Source organism: Dendrobates tinctorius, unplaced genomic scaffold, assembly GCF_039654945.1.
Source record: "Dendrobates tinctorius isolate UK_male_01 unplaced genomic scaffold, ASM3965494v1 ptg000143l, whole genome shotgun sequence".
Lineage (NCBI taxonomy): Eukaryota > Metazoa > Chordata > Amphibia > Anura > Dendrobatidae > Dendrobates > Dendrobates tinctorius.
Genome location: NW_027361810.1, coordinates 15715355 through 15735004, shown reverse-complemented (window position 1 = coordinate 15735004; position 19650 = coordinate 15715355). Strand labels below are relative to the sequence as shown.

The window sequence follows — 19650 nt, the reverse complement described above, 5'->3', positions numbered from 1 at the left end:
AATCATTTTTTTTGTAACTCATTTGGGGTCCTTTGCAATTCAGTAAAGTGATTGTAGATAGCTGCTATTTTCCTTAATTAACACAAAGCAAACGTATAATATTATTTAGGAGAGTCCAAATTTTTTTGTAAAATTCAAGGAAAATTTCATTTGCCTCCAACCTATATCTATGGGATGGGATTTAAAAGAACTGTGGAAAACACATACATGGAAGTGGCTCTCTGCTTGGGACAGTTCCTACTTATTCAAAAGGTCTCTTGAAAATAAGCAGATCACAGAGTTTCCTCATGCTGAGATCTACAGCTAATAAATTTGGTTAAGCCAGGGTGTAAAGTATTCAATTTCCCTGCAGCGCCATCACAGGTGTAATGGAGAATTACATAGTGATTAGTGAAACCAATCAGGATCTCTCTGTAACAAAGGACAGATCCGGTCCTCCAGAGTGTGAAACGTTCTTTGTATCCACTCTGGCTAAAATATTGATAATACCGGCTTTGGTGAAAATAATATGATTTCACAATACTCTGTCAGGAGTAATTACTTCTATAGGTGTCTACATGTGACCAACCAGTGGTTATGACATGAATTGAATAAAGCCAAAGAAGTTCCTCATACAATATATAATGATCCCCTGCAGAGGCGGTGAAACGCGCGTCGAGGTGTTCTTTTTTCAGGCAACGGTAGTGTAGACTTCTCATCATGACCACAGGTATATGATTCTATTAGTGCATGATATTGGTGCTTGTATTACTATTTATTCATGTCTAAGCACAGTGATATAATCTTTATATAAATGGATCATTCTTTGAAAGTTTAATATAAGTGCCTATATATAATGATAGTTTCGATGGTGTTGTATATTATATACATACCACATGTATGCAATTGAGATCTGATACACCTCGGCTATATAATTGGAGGCTGTCTGGTGCAGCAAACATGCTATATTATACTGACATAGAGACACAAACATATTTTTTTAGCTCTCATTTGATAACCATTATTTGAGAAACTCTATGCATTAGCTGCCTGTAGTCTGTTGCCTTATCCCATGTCATTATGATCTATGTTTCTATGTTTCTGTGTTTGATTATGTTTCTATGTTGTTGTTTTTTATATTTTTGTAAATATTTAATAAAAATTGTTACTATTTATCAAGATTTATGATCATTGCTCCTTCTTTTGCTTTTTATTGCATTTTTACAATAGCATGAATTGCAGCCTGCAAAGTATGCGACCATAATGTATCTATGTTGTATCGTGAGCAATGGAAGAGATTAACATACAAAAATGGCTTGTCATTAACAAGGCTAGTGAAAATTTAAGGCTGCATACATCTATAATCCAAGGGTTTTTTGCCCAATAGTCCACATAGAGCATAAAAGACTTTCCCTGTCTCTGGCTCAACTCATAAAATGCCGATTTTAATCCCTCCTTGTAGTTTGGGCATGGAACTGAACAGAACTGCCTCCAGAGGATGATAAAGAATGGAATTACTCATTAGAAATGACGCTGCACCAGAACACTCAATCATGAAACAAGGGAAAGACCAGTCGTAAATCAAAGAACAGGCACTGAACGCCATTGTGCCGCTTTGCTAATACGTAGGTTACGTGGGCTATTTATGTTCCTCAATTACATGCCCCGTGTAAAACAATTACTCTGCCATTGTTTTCAATAAACATTTCAAGTGATATTCACAATTTTCTGCTGTCCCCGGCGGCGGCTGTATTTTACGCCAAAGCAATAAATGAAATTTAACGTGGAGCTGAGATTTTCTGTACACAATTCTTTTTGAAGTTTTAAAGCCCATGAAGATGAAGCGGAGACGGATTATGCTTTATGTTTTTTTTTTTTGTTTTTTTATTGATGTTTTATGCTGTTTGTTCTAATGAAGTTGGATTTATATGCCGGCTGGATCTTCTAATCAAGTCAGAGTTATAGATTCATTAAGGCTTGTAATGAACTGGAGTTGAAAAACTTGCTGTAAGATCAAGTGGAACGGGGTTATGAAGCTGCTGTGGGCCCTGCTGGGTCATAAAATCGAGATCTGTATGATGACTGAGAACACCTCTATATACAGCTGATAATACAGGATCTACAGTTTCAATGGGTGATGTCAAAGCTCACCTCCTCCTCCTGTACAATGACTGATAACACCTCTATATACAGCTGATAATATAGGATGCACATTAACAATAGGTGATGTCACAGCTCACCTCCTCCTCCTGTAGAATGATAACACCTCTATATACAGCTGATAATATAGGATCCACATTAACAATAGGTGATGTCACAGCTCACCCCCAGCACTCACACCTCGTACAATCATCTCTGCACAGATCACAGCTCATGCATTCAGTCATTTTCCATGGAAGTTAATGAGTTGTTTCCGGTCTACAGTTTTGCTGTAAAGCAAATCCCTGAAGATTTGGGAATGTGGTTAGAAAGCTCTGGGTAAATGGTAACGGTACCACTGCTATGGAGATATATGGGCTGAAGGTGGGAGGTCAGCTTCTCCCGGCTATGGGAACAAGTGCAGGGTGGCCTCCGGCAGAAGAAATGAAGCTTTGGCAAAAGGTTCATCTCTCATTGTGAGCCAATATTACTATTCAGTTAACAGAAAAGTAATTTATTGTTAATTACATCAGTTGTAGACAGGATTCCTGCACTAAATTAATCCACTAAGCACAATTAACATCGCAGCGGGACACAACAGCTGTGTCTCAGGAGGATGCCAAGTATGCCGGTGCAGGAATCCGTGATATTCGGTAAGCGTTTATTAGGTAAGAGATGGTGAAGCAGAAAGTGATGTAATACTGCATATCGTACATGAGAGTAGTGCTCTTTATGATATGTCCATCAACTTCCAGCATCAAAGGGGCTGTCCGGCCTTGAGCCAAGAGTCTGCGGTCACTATGTGTCACTCTCTGTGACTGCAGACTTGTGGCTTAAGACCAGACAATCCCTTTAATAAAGGTTCATGTGACCATCATTATACAGTGAGATACACACACACACACACACACACACACACACAAACGTGTCCTTCAACAAAAAAAGTTTTGTAAATACACTAAACTGATCCTGATATCAAGCCTATATTATCATCCAGAGATTTATCCACAATTCTGAAAACTTCTAAGCTGAATTTTCTTGGCATATCCTGCTGGTAAGAAATTTGTTGGTGTGATGGTCAATGTGTGGCTGGACACACCGCCTCCAGCAGGGCGAATTTCTCTCACACACGTGACCCTGGATATACCGCCTCCAGTAGGGCGAATTTAAATAATAAAGGGAAACACCAGGGAAACTGATACAATGGAGGGCCCTGCGATAGGGAATGGGGACGTAGAGACCTTCTGCACTCCCCTGAGCCAGTCTTTACACTCCTAACAGTCCCTATACAGGCTCCGGACCTGTCGCCGAGCTGGAACCTAAAAACCCTTGCTCGCCCTGCACCTAGCCCTTTCTAATGAATTGGCTGGTGCAGAAACTAATCCCACCACTGCACTGAAACACACATAAGGGAAGTCACAAACAGGGATAATACCACTTAGCTTTGCTCTGTTGCTCTTGCTCCCAGCAACAGAGTCCACCACCAGAATGCAGTTTTCCTCCAGAATCGCTGCTACTTCACCAAGCTTTGTCAGAGCTGCAAGGAACTCTCTCTAGCTCCTTCCACACCAGGACTCTGACTGAGCTGCCAGGAACTCTCTCTAGCTCCTCCACCAAGGATGGTTGAAATGACCAATATCACCAACAGTGATTGCAACACCTGACACTCTTTTATAGCAGAGAGCTAGCAATCACACCTGCTTCATAATCACGTACACTAAACTAAAGTAACCAGAGTGCAATGACCCTAACGGCACTGGGGGCAAAACTAGAACTGAAACCACCACAGTGCAATGACCCTAATGGCCACCGGGGTCAAAACTATCTATAAGCACACAGCTTAAGGGAAAAAAAAGGTTACTAGTGCATTTATCTGAAGAAACAAAAGGCAAAAAACACAAATAAAAAGTAAAAAATAAACTGCAAATAATGCATAAATGTAATAATAATAATAATAATAATAATAGTATTTAGTAAACATAATTTTGATCAAAATAATGTACAAGCCATCCCGCCACGTCACGGCAACCCCAGTGGGACAGTCCTACTCTAGTATTTAAAACCTTTTCACTTGCCAAGTGACGTGAATGTGAACAAGGATCGAGGGACTGACCCACTAGTAAAAGCATAGGCCAGACTGGATGGTTTTCCCAGCTCAGAAAGAGGGCGGTCACACCCTTATATGCACTGAATGCACAATGAAATGAATCAAAAACTGGAGTCTGAACTGATAAAATAAATTAATGTGTATGCACAATGTAAGTGCATATTAACACATGACAATTAACCAGAGAAAACAAAAAGCAAAAACACAAATAAAATTTGTGTTTTTTGCTTTTTGTTTTCTCTGGTTAATGGTCATGTGTTAATATGCACTTACATTGTGCATACACATTAATTTATTTTATCAGTTCAGACTTCAGTTTTTTAAGTGTATTTATCTGTCATAATCCAACCTGGATCATGACAGTTGGCCACTGTAACACAAGATCAATGTAGAGTGAATCCACCGGCAGAATAGTGAGTGCAGCTCTGGAGTAGATAATGCAGGATGTAACTGAGGATTACTAAAGGATCAGTAGTGTAATGTATGTACACAGTGACTGCACCAGCAGAATAGTGAGTGCAGCTCTGGGGTATAATACAGGAAGTAACTCAGGATCAGTAATGTAATGTATGTACACAGTGACTGCACCAGCAGAATAGTGAGTGCAGCTCTGGGGTATAATACAGGATGTAACTCAGGATCAGTAATGTAATGTATGTACACAGTGACTGCACCAGCAGAATAATGAGTGCAGCTCTGGGGTATAATACAGGATGTAACTCAGGATTAGTAATGTAATGTATGTACACAGTGACTGCACCAGCAGAATAGTGAGTGCAGCTCTGGGGTATAATACAGGATGTAACTCAGGATTAGTAATGTAATGTATGTACACAGTGACTGCACCAGCAGAATAGTGAGTGCAGCTCTGGGGTATAATACAGGATGTACAGTTGTGGCCAAAAGTATTGACACCCCTGCAATTCTGTCAGATAATACTCAGTTTCTTTCTGAAAATGATTGCAAACACAAATTCTTTGGTATTATTATCTTCATTTAATTTGTCTTAAATGAAAAAACACAAAAGAGAATGAAGCAAAAAGCAAAACATTGATCATTTCACACAAAACTCCAAAAATGGGCCAGACAAAAGTATTGGCACCCTCAGCCTAATACTTGGTTGCACAACCTTTAGCCAAAATAACTGCGACCTACCACTTCCGGTAACCATCAATGAGTTTCTTACAATGCTCTGCTGGAATTTTAGACCATTCTTCTTTGGCAAACTGCTCCAGGTCCCTGATATTTGAAGGGTGCCTTCTCCAAACTGCCATTTTTAGATCTCTCCACAGGTGTTCTATGGGATTCAGGTCTGGACTCATTGCTAGCCACCTTAGAAGTCTCCAGTGCTTTCTCTCAAACCATTTTCTAGTGCTTTTTGAAGTGTGTTTTGGGTCATTGTCCTGCTGGAAGACCCATGACATCTGAGGGAGACCCAGCTTTCTCACACTGGGCCCTACATTATGCTGCAAAATTTGTTGGTAGTCTTCAGACTTCATAATGCCATGCACACAGTCAAGCTGTCCAGTGCCAGAGGCAGCAAAGCAACCCCAAAACATCAGGGAACCTCCGCCATGTTTGACTGTAGGGACCGTGTTCTTTTCTTTGAATGCCTCTTTTTTTCTCCTGTAAACTCTATGTTGATGCCTTTGCCCAAAAAGCTCTACTTTTGTCTCATCTGACCAGAGAACATTCTTCCAAAATATTTTAGGCTTTTTCAGGTAAGTTTTGGCTAACTCTAGCCTGACTTTTTTATGTCTCGGGGTAAGAAGTGGGGTCTTCCTGGGTCTCCTACCATACAGTCCCTTTTCATTCAGATGCCGACGGATAGTACGGGTTGACACTGTTGTACCCTCGGACTGCAGGGCAGCTTGAACTTGTTTGGATGTTAGTCGAGGTTCTTTATCCAACATCCGCACAATCTTGCGTTGAAATCTCTTGTCAATTTTTCTTTTCCGTCCACATCTGGGGAGGTTAGCCACAATGCCATGGGCTTTAAACTTCTTGATGACACTGCGCATGGTAGACACAGGAAAATTCAGGTCTTTGGAGATGGACTTGTAGCCTTGAGATTGCTCATGCTTCCTCACAATTTGGTTTCTCAAGTCCTCAAACAGTTCTTTGGTCTTCTTTCATTTCTCCATGCTCAATGTGGTACACACAAGGACACAGGACAGAGGTTGAGTCAACTTTAATCCATGTCAACTGGCTGCAAGTGTGATTTAGTTATTGCCAACACCTGTTAGGTGCCACAGGTAAGTTACAGGTGCTGTTAATTACACAAATTAGAGAAGCATCACATGATCTTTCGAACAGTGCCAATACTTTTGTCCACCCTCTTTTTTATGTTTGGTGTAGAATTATATCCAATTTGGCTTTAGGGCAATTCTTTTTGTGTTTTTTCATTTAAGACAAATTAAATGAAGATAATAATACCAAAGAATTTGTGTTTGCAATCATTTTCAGGAAGAAACTGAGTATTATCTGACAGAATTGCACGGGTGTCAATACTTTTGGCCACAACTGTAACTCAGGATCAGTAATGTAATGTATGTACACAGTGACTGCACCAGCAGAATAGTGAGTGCAGCTCTGGAGTATAATACAGGATGTAACTCAGGATCAGTAATGTAATGTATGTACACAGTGACTGCACCAGCAGAATAGCGAGTGCAGCTCTGGGGTATAATACAGGATGTAACAGGATCAGTAATGTAATGTATGCACACAGTGACTGCACCAGCAGAATAGTGAGTGCAGCTCTGGGGTATAATACAGGATGTAACCCAGGATCAGTAATGTAATGTATGTACACAGTGACTGCACCAGCAGGAGAATAGTGAGTGCAGCTCTGGGGTATAATACAGGATGTAACCCAGGATCAGTAATGTAATGTATGTACACAGTGACTGCACCAGCAGAATAGTGAGTGCAGCTCTGGGCACGCCCAGGAAGAGCAGGAGCGTCTGTGCTGAGTGTCTGCAGGCTGGGGTTTTGCTAAGCTCCTGCGAAGGGAGGTTTTTTTTCCTGCAAGGACTTTCCATCTGCCCCCTTCCCAGGAAAGAGGACTCTCCCTGGGACTGAGCGCTGGGGCTGTGCCCCTGGCTCCCACCCCCCGGCAAGCCGGCTGGGGGTGGGGGGGCCTCATCCACCATCAGGAGGCCAAAGGCACAGCCAGCCAGTCCCAGGGATGGGGAAAAAGCGGACCCCAGGGGGCCGCAAGGCTCCAGGGTCCGGGACCCCTGAAGTGAAGGCTGTGGTGGGCCCTTGCCCCGGAGGTGCAGCAGCCGGCAGAGGTGAGGCGGGGCCCCCCCTTAACATCTGGGGCTCCAAGGCTGCGGGAGAGCTGGCTACCACCTACGCCTCCCGCATCCATGCCCACCTCTCCGAATGAGGAGGCCAGGAAGCAGCTGAGGAAACTTCGGGGGGAGTTGGAGGGAGCCAGGATAATAGCTAAAAACAGGCTCCGTACCTCAAAGAAAGCGGAGGTTGCAGCCACAGTCCAGCGGCTGGAAGAGGAGATTCGGGCCCTGGAGGGCCGGCGAAGTGTCATCATGGCCAGCAGCGGCCCCTTCCAGGAGAAGATGCACAACGAGGACCGGTTCAGGGCCATGGCCGGTGGGTTTCCTGGAGGGTCAGGAGGCCCCACCCAGGTGGAGGAAAGTGAGGAGAAGGAAGAGCAAGATGGCGCCCACGCTACACCCGGGCCGACTCCACCTGAAGACCTGACGGACACCAGCAGGAGTCAGGTAACATGCAGCGGGATAGCCCCTGAGCAATTGGCCCTCCTTCTGGACTCCAGTAACGCGGAGGAAAGCAGGAGCGAGGGGGAGGATGGAGGGAGTGGGAGTAATACCGTGGGGGGCTGCCTCATCCTCAGGCAAGTGCGGCAGATGGAATCCCCAGCACGGTTTGGCACTCTGTTGTTTGGGGATGAAGTCTGCCCGGAGGATGAGGCAACCGGGAAGAGGAGAAACAGGAGGAGCAGGCGTAAGGCCTCTGAAGGCGTGGAGGAACAACTGGTTTTTGCTCCTCTTCCCAGGGCCCCTCTGTCCCGCTGTGTGGAACCCGCTACCCACCCCAGCTCGGGCCCTGTGGTGGGTCCGCAGCGAGGGAGCGGGGAGAGAGATGACTGTTGTGACCTGACTGTCGCATCTGGTGACAGTTCAGACCAGGGCAGCGACATGGAGGTCGGTGCTGGTTGTGGTGTTGGTGGTGGTGTCCAGGCTCAGCCCTCGGTGGCAGGGGGGGCTGGCCTCGCGCCAGGTAAAGTTGGTACAGCCAGGGCCGCACCTCCGGTGGCGAGTGCTGGGGATTCTGGACCCCCCACGTACGGATCCGCTAAGTCTGGATCGCTAGTGGGGGTCCAGAAGTCTAGGAAGGGTGAACAAAAAATCCAACGACAACTGAAGTGGTGCAGGGAGCTGGTCGCTCCCATGGCGGCGCCCGTGGTAAGAGCGGGGTCTCCGGCACGTCGACCCAAAAAGGGGTCCGTGCAGGGGGCTCCGCCGCCACTGGGCGACGAGGGGGAGTGGCCGGCCCTGCCCGTGGCAAGTGGTGGGCACAGAGTGGTGGCGGTGGTCTGCGAGGGGGCGGGGCCTCCCCGAGTGTTGCCCGGCCTGCAAAGGCTGTGGCATGCGGGGGGGCATGTCCTCCTCGGCCGCTGTCCCGCTCGCTACGTCCGCGTCACCTGGGGGGGCGTGGCCTCGCAAGGGGTCACTGCTCTGCCCGTGGTGGCCGTGACTGGCGGGGGGGGCGTAGCCATGGCAGGCCCGCTGCCCTCTGTGACTGATATTTTTGAGGAGTTGTTTGCGGACGTGAATGGGGATGTGAGTAACATGGATGAGGGAGTGAATGTGGCTGAAAGTGCTGGAGTGAATGCTGGGGTGAGTGGGAATAATAAAAGAGTGAATGAGAGAGTGAGTGGGAGGACGAATGAGGGTGCAGGCACAAGTGGTGGTGGGAGGGCTGGCCCATCTGCCCCCCCAGCCGCGAGACCCCAACGTAACTATGCGGGGGCCGCGGCTGGGGGTCAGGGTGGTCCTGGGGGGGTCTCCTCGCCTCCGGGCTCCAGGGACGGCGCTTTGCACCACCGTTTCCTGGAGGCCCTTAAAAGGGGAGAAAGGTCAGTAACAATAGAGGGGAGGACAGTGGACCTGTCTTTCTGGATAGAGAGACACGGCCTTGCAGCCTTCCAAAATCAAAGGGAGGGAGGGACTGTTTGGTCTCTCCCCACAGCCGGGCAGGGGCCGCCAAGAATGAATGTGGTCCGTCTTAGGTGGGGGGCAATGAAGCCTCTCCACCCGGGAGCAAGGTGGTGGAGCTCCTCCTAAAGATGGGCTTCGGAGCGAAAGACATCTTTGCCCTGATACATCCTTCGGCATCCCGCTTCTTTGATGTCAGTTTCGTGCGGCCAGAGGGGCTTGAGCTCTTCTGGTCGAACTACGAGCTGGTGCGAGAAGAGCCCGGATGGCGAGACTTCGTTGCGCAAGCGGTGTCTCGCCAAAATTCCGTCAAACGAGTGACCATGGTCACTTGTAATGAGTCACTTGCCGGCGTGGACATTATGACGTGGCTTTCTCGTTACGGGGAAGTCACCGAGGTCCCAAAAAAGAACAGGGACGAATTTGGCATCTGGTCGGGGGGCTGGACCTTCATGGTAAAGCTGAAGGTTTCCGGCGGCACGGTCACCCACATCCCTTCCTCGGCATTCTTGGGGAGGGACAGGATCCTGGTCTTCTACCAGGGGCAACCGAAGGTCTGCCACAAGTGCGGCGACCCCACCCACTTCAGCGCCAGCTGCAAGGTGCAGAAGTGTGCCTTGTGTGGTGGGGTAGGCCACCTGGCCGCCTTGTGCAAAGACATTCGGTGCCACCTGTGTGGTGACCTAGGTCACCCGCTCAGCCGCTGCCCTCGCTCTTTTTCCAATACCTCTGCAGGCCCGGTGGGGGGAGACCGTGAGGGGGCAACCTCTGGCAGCGCTTCTGCCGTGGCAGGTGGTGGCGGAGGGGGAAGGGCTGAGGGGCCGGTGAGGAAGGGCAATGCTAAGGCAAGGGGCCCCGCGTATGAGCGGAGGCAAGAAAAACGCCATGGAGGCAAGGGGCAGGTTTTTTTTTGAAGGAGGACGCCATCTTTTCTGCTGTGTCCGCCGTTGAGGTGGAGTTCTCCGACCACTGTTTAATTTTCTTTTCTCGGAATGTTGCAGAGACTCCTCGGATGGGAAGAGGGCTGTGGAAGCTCAATTCGTCCCTGCTGGAAGAAGCGGAGGTGAGACAATCCTTCGAGGATTTTCTTCAGAGCCAGGTACCGCTGTTGGATCTCTGTAGTAGTAAGTCAGAGTGGTGGGAGATCTTCAAAAAGCGGGTGGCGGGGTTCTTCCGTCAGCTCTCGAACCTCAGAAGTCTGAACAGGCACCGCTTGTATCAGTCTCTGGGGAGGAAACTCGAGCAGCTTGTCTCGACTGGAGGTGACCGTGAGGAAATCTCCAGAGTGAAATCTTTGCTCAAGAGGTGTCAGTATGATAGACACACATCTTTAGTTTTTGAGAGGGACTTCGGGAAGTACCGCTCACCCGACCCTTACAGAAACTGTAAGATGTCAGTGAATTGTAAGATGGTGAGAGGACTGATCGACAGTACGGGGTCCCTGAACAGATCCAAATCAGGGATCCTGGAGGTGGTCAGATCCTTCTACTCGCGCCTCTTGGAAAAGAAGTATCTGGATCGGGATAGGATGTCGGCTTTCCTGGCTGAAACCGTCCCTGAGCCAGGGGGTGATCCCTCTCTTGGTGTTTTGGCAGAAGAAATTAGGGAGGAGGAAGTGAGACTGGCCATTGATGGGCTTCGGCCCAAGAAATGGCCAGGTCCGGATGGCTTAACATCCGAGTTTTATAAGACTTTTAGGGACTCCTTGGTCCCCCTCTTGACAGGGGTCTTTAATGAGTGTCTATCCTCGGGCACTCTTCCCGACTCAATGAGGAAGTCAGCCCTAATTATTCTGTCAAAGGGTAAAGATCCGTCCCGTATCGAGAATTGGCGTCCCATAGCGCTTCTCGATACGGACCGGAAGGTTCTGGCCAAAGTGCTGTTTAATCGGCTGGAGAAGTTTGCACCCCGGCTCCTTTCAGGGGCCCAGCATTGCTCTGTTCCAGGCCGCAGTACTTTTAGTGCTGTGCTCGGTGTCCAGGAGGCAGTGGAGCAGGGTAGGGCAGGCCACTGGAAGGGGTACTTGCTGTCGTTAGACCAAGCGAAAGCCTTTGACCGGGTCAACCATGAGTACCTCTGGTCCGTCCTTTTGAGGTATGGTCTGCCTGGGAGGTTTGTAAAATGGTTAGAGATCTTGTACCAAGGGGCTGAGACTTTTCCGCTGGTGAACGGTTGGTCAGGTCGCCCTTTTGAGGTGGGTTCTGGGGTCCGTCAGGGCTGTCCGCTGAGCCCGCTTTTATACGTGTTCGCGATCGATCCCTTCCTAAGGAGGGTAGATCGTGGACCGTTGGCGGGAGTCGGGATGGACCAGGCGGGCTCTGGGTCCTCTCTGAGGGTGGTGGCGTACGCCGATGATGTTTCCCTTTTCGTGTCCTTGAGGGGGGAGGCGGATTGGGTCATGTCAGAGGTAGTGCGCTATTCGGAGGCATCCGGGTCCATGATCAACCGGGATGAGTGTGAAAGTCTTTGGCTGGGAGGGGGAGATCCTAGTTTTGATCTCCCGGACACCCTTCCAGGGCCCCAGGCCACCGCCAAAGTTCTAGGCATCGAATTTGGCCCCGGGGACTACCCCCAGCAAAATTGGGAGGGCAGTAGAGTTGAGCGACTTTTGTTTTTTTAGGGTCGAGTTTCGTTTCATGAAACCCGACTTTTCCAAAAGTCGGGTCGAGCAAGATCGGCCAACTACAGGGAAAAGTCGGGGTCGTCCCGAAACACGAAACCCAATGTAAGTCAATGGGGAATAAAAGTCGGCAGTGAGAGGAGGACAGGAAACACACCCACAGTGCCCATTTGAATGCCAAAAGCATCAATTCTTCTTACTTAAGCTTGTCAACCTTAATTAACTTCATAATACAAGTTACGCATTGAAAAATGGGGGTATTTGGCTAAAGTTGTGGGGGGGGTAGGGCTGGCTCCAGGTTTTCATGTGCCCTGTGCGAAAGAGCGCCCCTTTAACACATACCACAACTCATCATGCTCCGATACGGCAGAGAAATAGCGGTATAGTACAATGAAAAATACCTCACTTTTTACATCTCATGACAAGGCCCATCTATTTCTCCATACAGAATCATTGGTCCCATATAATGTTTGAAACCGTATATGATGAGCTCCACATAATGCTACAGTATATGTTGGTCCCCATGGATGAAGCTCCACTGTCTTATGGGCCCAAATAATGCTCCAAACATAATGGGCCCCATTTCTAATGCTCTAGTGTATAATGGGCCCTGTAAATGCTGCTCCAGTGTCTGATGTCCACCTTTGGAATGTTCCAGTGTATGGTGGGCCCCATCTATCATTCTCCAGAGTATAGTGCTCCCCAAAAATTGCTGTCCCAACATTGAAAACAATGAAATAAGTCTCCTCGCTAGGGAATCCCTGTACTAGTCTGGACTCCTCGTCGTTCCCATCTTCCATCTCACTGCACAGTATTTCAACCTTGCAAGTGCTGTGATCCTGAGCAAGCAGGGGGGCCCCACTCGTTGGCGACGGCACTGGCACAGGGCCCCTGATAGTACGGTGGTGTGTCTGATGGCGGGTGGGCCGAACCTGCACTTTCATCTGCAGCTTCCTCTTTGTCACCGTGTAAGATGGAACTGTATATGGGAAGGGTAACCTGAGTTTCATCAGGGTCAGATTCAGGCCGTGTAGCGTGCGAGGGGAATGTAGTGGTCTGGGTCAATGTACCAGCAGATTCATCGAGCAGTGGCTGGGCATCAGTGCACCTGTGTCGCCCCCAGGAGTACGGTCACCACAGTGGCATTACCTTCCTCCTAGGGAGTGTGATGTCATGCTTGGGAGCAACGAAGGATCTCTCTAGCAGGTTAACTGATTGGGCGGCGTTATTCCCACGAGTCATGACCCTCCAAACAGCGTTCATGAAGGCAAAGTGTTTGTTTTACGTGGGCAGTATGGTTGCAAAGCTGAACCTTAAAGGAATGTCCAGAAGGGCACCACCAGGAGTGGAGCCTACGGTTTAATTCGACTCCACCTGGGAAACCTCAACCATGCCAGCTACAGAAAAGATGCACACATTGCAAGCTTAATTCCGTTAACGAACGAGACTCCGTCATGCCCCGCGGTCCGAGTCCGGCTTACTAGAGGGACACATGAGGCTCTGGCACATGAGATTGGCCAATAACTGGTGTGTCATGCCCTTACATGTCCGTGGCTGCATGTGCGCTACACTGAAAAGGCCAGCGTTTGTCGCTTACAGGTGCAGATAACCCGCTGAACAACGTTAGTGATGGGGATCTGTGATTACAATTATTACCCGCGAACGATGATTTCCCAGTAAGTGCAGGTCAACCGCAGTTCCGGAATTAGGCCTAACCGTCATTCCTGAAAAAATGAAAAACTTACGTGTGCAAACCACAGGTGCTGTAGCTTGCTTAACAGCTCGCCAGCCGTTCTCAGGCCCAGTATGGATTACACGTGATTGCACAAAGGTGAGAAAGGGTACCGTATCCCCGGATAACATGTATGGATAGCATAGTGTACACATTCAAAATATATGTCTATACATCAGGAGGCAGGCTCAGACGGTGTTAGGCCCAGTATGGATTGCACGTGATTGCACAAAGGTGAGAAAGGGTACCGTATCCCCGGATAACATGTATGGATAGCATAGTGTACACATTCAAAATATATGTCTTTACATCAGGAGGCAGGTTCAGACGGTGTCAGGCACAGTATGGATTTGACGGCCCAGACTACACAGCGGAGGAGCAGGGAGAGGTAAAGATTGCAAATGCTGGGGCCCTGCCCAAGCAAGGGGGGCCCACTCGTGGGCGTCGGTACTGGCACTGGACCCCTCATAGTACGGCGGTGTGTCTGATGGTGGGTGTGCACCACCACCATCAGAGACACTTGATTGCACTATGAGGGACCCTGTGCCAGTGCCCGCGCCCAAGAGTCGGCCTACCCACCTGTCCAGGGCAACGGCACTCGCACGGTGTCGTGCGCTAGGTGGTGACCCCGGCCATGGGGGGGGGGGGGAGTAAGCACATTAAGGGAGTTTTAGAAAGTGGCATATGTTGATGTTAGACATTCAGCTGATGCAAAAGGCGAAATAGGTCAAGTCCCAGGAAGAGGTGGACCAAAGCAAGCCATTTTTCTGTCACCCTATGTGTCATCAGGGGAAGGTGGGACAAAATCCTTGGAAACCCATGCATGGTTCATTTTAATGAAGGTTAGATCATCCACATTTTGGGTTGACAGACGGGTCCTTTTTTCTGTCAGGATTGATCCAGCTGCACTGAAGACTCTTTCCGATAGCACACTTGCAGCTGGGCAAGCGAGCTCATGTAAGGCATATTGTGCCAATTCAGGCCAGGTGTCCAGTTTAGCGGCCCAATAGTCAAAGGGGAATGACCTGTGTGGGAGAACATCGATATGGGAGGAAAAGTAGTTTGTAACCATAGTTGACAACTGCTGTCTCCTGTCACTTTCCATCGATGCAGTATTACCAATTGTGTGAGCGGTACTTGAAAAATCAGTCCACAACATTGTCATGAAACCCCTGTCTCCAACGCCACTTCTGCTGTGTGCACCACGAACACCTCTGCCAAGCTGCCCCCGGCCCGTACGGCTCGTGTGAGAACCATCACCGCTGCTGTGTGCTGGGAATGCCTCAAGCAACCGATTTACCCGAGTTGGTTGTTTATTAGCCAATATTAGGTCAAGGTTCTCCTGTGGCATGATGTTTTGTAATTTGCCTTTATAGCGTGGATCCAGGATGCTGGCCAACCAGTAGTCGTCATCGTTCATCATTTTGGCAATGCGGGGGTCCCTTTTTAGGATCTGCAAGGCATAATCTGACATGTGGGCCAATGTTCCCGGTGTCAATGATGCACTGCGAGTGCTGGTTGGAGGAGCACTTTCTGGCAAATCCACATCCCTCCAGTCACACACAAACCCTGTACCAGACCTTGCCACGCCAACATTTTCACTTGCCCCACGAGATGCATCCTCCTCCCCTAAGTAATCATCCCCATCATCCTCCTCCTCCTCTTCTTCCTCCACCTCGTCCAGGAGAGGTCCCTGAGCAGACAATGGCTGAATGTCATGAAGGATTCCCTCCTCCTCTTCCTCCTCATCAACATTGGCTGCAGACGCCTGCTCCTTAAGGTGCGTCAAAGTTTGCATGAGCAGACGCATAAGTGGGATGCTCATGCTTAGGATGGCGTCGTCTGCGCTTACCAGCCGTGTGCATTCCTCAAAACACTGAAGGACTTTACAGAGGTCTTTCAGCTTCGACCACTGCACACCTGTCAACTCCATGTCTGCACTCAAAGTGCCTGGCCGTGTATCCTCACACAAATGCATTATGGCCTGCCTCTGCTCGCACAGCCGCTCAACCATGTGCAGGTTGGAGTTCCACCTTGTTGCAATGTCGCTAATGAGGCGGTGGTTGGGAAGGTGGAGCAATCGCTGCAGCTTCTGCATACGAATGGAGTGTACAGGCGACCGGCGGATGTGCGCGCACAGTCTTCGCACCTTCTGGAGCAGGGCTGTTAACTCCGGATAATTTTTGAGGAAGCACTGCACCACCAGGTTCAAGGTGTGAGCCAAGCAAGGTATATGGCTGAGTTTTGAAAGGGCTATGGCTGCCACAAAATTACGGCCGTTATCACTAACTACCTTGCCTGCCTCAAGATGTACACTGCCCAGCCATGACTCAGTTTGTCGCTTCAAGTACTCGGCCAGCACCTCGGCGGTGTGTCTGTCGCCCAAACACATCATCTGCAACACAGCCTGCTGACGCTTTCCACTAGCTGCTCGATAGGGGGACACCTTGTGTGCAACAGTGGCAGCTGCAGATGGAGTGCTCGTACGACTGCGCTCTGTGGACGAGCTTTCGCTTCTGGAGGAGGAGGAGGAGGGTCGAACGCCTAACAGCCAACTGTTTCCTATACCATGGGCTAGGCAGCACTGTCCCACCACCGCTGTCCCCTGTGGACCCTGCATCCACCACATTAACCCAGTGCACAGTGATGGACACGTAACGGCCCTGGCCATGCCGACTGGACCATGCATCAGTTGTGAGGTGCACCTTTCCACTCCCTGACTGCTTGAGTGCATGGACAATGCGGTCTTTCACATGATGGTGGAGGGCTGGGATGGCTTTGCGAGAGAAGAAGTGGCGACTGGGTAGGTCATAGCGTGGTACTGCATAGGCCATGAGTTCGCGGAAAGCTGCGCTTTCCACCAACCGATAGGGCATCATCTCAAACGAGATTAGTTTGGCAATGTGGGCGTTCAAACCCAGTGTACGCGGATGAGAGACTGAGTACTTTCTTGACCTACTCATAGTGTCTGGGAGGGTGAGCTGGACTTTAGAGCTGCATATGGTGGAAGTAGCGGTGGACAGGGCGGACTGAGAGAGGGTTGATGATGGTGATGGACTTGGTGTTCTTTCTGATGGCCTAGATTCAGTATTTCGTTGATATAACAGTGGGATTCCCTGACTGCTGTGGCCTTGCAACGACACCTCAACATTTGCTGCTGTGCTGACCGGTGGGCTTACAGTGGGGGAAACAATGTAGCATTGCTGACTACCTTCTTTGTGATCAGTTGCACATGTGGTACTTGAGGTTTGGTGTTGTGTCCACGCTTGCAAGCGCATGGTGGTTAAATGTCTAAGCATGCAACTGGTATTCAAATTTTTCAGATTTTTCCCTCGGCTAAAGGTCTTTGCGCACTTCTTACAGATAACCTTGGCCTGATCATGAGGATTTTGTTTAAAAAAGTGCCACACTGCACTCTTCCTACTTTGGCAGACATTTTGCGGCCTAGCACGCTGTGATATTTTGACCCTCTGGACAAACTGTCCAGCAACTCTTTTGATTTTTGGAACCTGTCTTTGGAGTGCTCCGTGCCTGCCAGATAACAGCTGTTGCAATGTCGATGTCTGCTGTGGATGCTCCTCATCTGAGCTATTGGAAGCAGCACCCTCTTCCCCCAATGGATGCCAATCTGGGTCAACAACTGGGTCATCCATCACCTCCTCTTCAATGTCATGTGCACCTTCCTCTGTGTCACCGTGTATGGTGGTATAGTGTGCGGGAAGGGGCACCTGAGTCTCATCAGGGTCAGAATCTGGCTCTGTACACTGCGAGGACAATGTAGTGCTCTGAGTGAATGTACCAGCAGAATCATCTATCAGTGGCTGTGCATCAGTGCACTCCATGTCAGATTCATCTTGGCCTGGGTAATTCACCATTTCACTTGGTAATCCAGGCATGGTATGTGAAAACAGCTCCATGGAGTAATCAGTAGTATGGCCTGTGTCATCCTTCAATCTTGGTTGGGGTGAAGGACACAAGGAAAGGTGTGGTTCATGAACATGAGCCTCCAATGACGACTCAGTGCTTTTACTTTTTACAACTTCAGAAGAGGAGGCGATAGAGCTGGAGGCTGAGTCAGCAATGTAAGCCAAAACTTTTTCCTGCACCTCTGGCTTTAAAAGCGGTTTGCCAACTCCTAGAAAAGTAAGCCTTCGAGGCCTTGTGGAGCCAGACGATGACGCAGGCTCAACACCTTCTGCATTCGGTCCTATTTTGCTTTTGCCACTACCATCAGATCCACCACCAACACCATCATTACCAGCTGCCAACCCCCGCCCAATTCCACGGCCTCTTCCACCAGCCTTCCTCATTTTTGGTAGAAATGTAGACAAAATCCACCAAACTATATAGTAATGTAAAACAAGGTACAAGGTGTCTATAGGACAGGGGAGATTTTGAATTTCTGCACACACTTGTGGACACTGGACACTTATGGATTGTGTGAGGCCCACTGAATATCAGAGCACTATGTCACAGGCTCGATGGCACAGGTGTGAAAAAAGTGACTACAGGATCACGGAGATTTTGAATTTCTGCACACACTAGTGGACACTGGACACTTTTGGATTGTGTGAGGCCCACTGAATATCACAGCGCTATGTCACAGGCAGAAATTGGCTAGTGTATCACAAACTACAAGGTGTATATAGAATTGGGCAGAATAGAAATCTCCCTAGAGTGTAGGTCTGTAAGAACGGAACAAGTCCTCCACTTATCCTTCCACAGTGACACACAGATAGCTTCACTGTGGCCGTGATAACAGCCGTTACACGGTACTGAGAGGAGCGTGCACGTACACGGCTGTCCGGTGTACGTAAAATTGTCAAGCTCCGTGTTTTTTAAGTATACGGACTGACACACGCTGTCTCTCTATAGTTTTGAATGTGATCAAACAGCAAATATATTTAACTGTTTGAAAGCTAGACAAAGCTAGAAGGTGCAGGTCTGTAAGAACGGAACATGTCCTCGACTTATTCTCACAGAGTGACACACAGATAGCTTCACTGTGGCCGTGATAACAGCCGTTACACGGTACTGAGAGGAGCATGCACGTACACGGCTGTCCGGTGTACGTAAAATTGTCAAGCTCCGTGTTTTTTAAGTATACGGACTGACACACGCTGTCTCTCTATAGTTTTGAATGTGATCAAACAGCAAATATATTTAACTGTTTGAAAGCTAGACAAAACTAGAAGGTGCAGGTCTGTAAGAACGGAACATGTCCTCGACTTATTCTCACAGAGTGACACACAGATAGCTTCACTGTGGCTGTGATAACAGCCGTTACACGGTACTGTGTGAGGAGTGTGCACCGCTGTATGGTGTGAAAAAATGCACGCTCAGTACCTCAGCAGGACAAAAAAAAAAAATTGGGATTGCTTTTAAAAAAGCAGTTTGCAGAGCAGTGGGTAAACAGCAATGCAGCCGTCAGGAAGCCTTAGAAGGCAGCCTAACAACCAACACCGCTGATCCACCAAAATATAGCCTCCCCTTGCACTGCACACACAGTGACTGGTGTGTTGTACAGGCAAAATCGCTAGCAGCAGAAGCAGTTTTTTTTCTTCTTCCCTGCCTAAAGCTCTCCCTACAGAATCAGCAGCAGCACCTCTCCCTATGCTAAGATCGGCAGAAGTAAGATGGCGGTCGGCGTGCACGCCCTTTTATACCCCCTGTGACGCCCACCAAAGCAAGCCAATCACTTGCATGCCCTTCTGAAAGATGGTGGTGACCCCTGCCTATGTCATCACGTTGCCCACAGTGTCCGTGGATCCTGATTGGCTGAAAAAGAGCGCAAAGCAAACTTATGAAACGCAACTTTGGCGCGTAAGTCGCCGACCTCGTGGCCGACCTCATCCTAGGGTCGGGTTTC

At 48.8% G+C, this 19650-nt stretch overlaps 1 protein-coding gene across 2 annotated transcripts in view; it reads right to left on the bottom strand.

Moving 5' to 3' along the window:
* THSD7B (thrombospondin type 1 domain containing 7B) overlaps positions 1–19650 on the bottom strand; it is a 501312-nt gene that overhangs the window by 157991 nt on the left and 323671 nt on the right. The window lies entirely within an intron of this gene.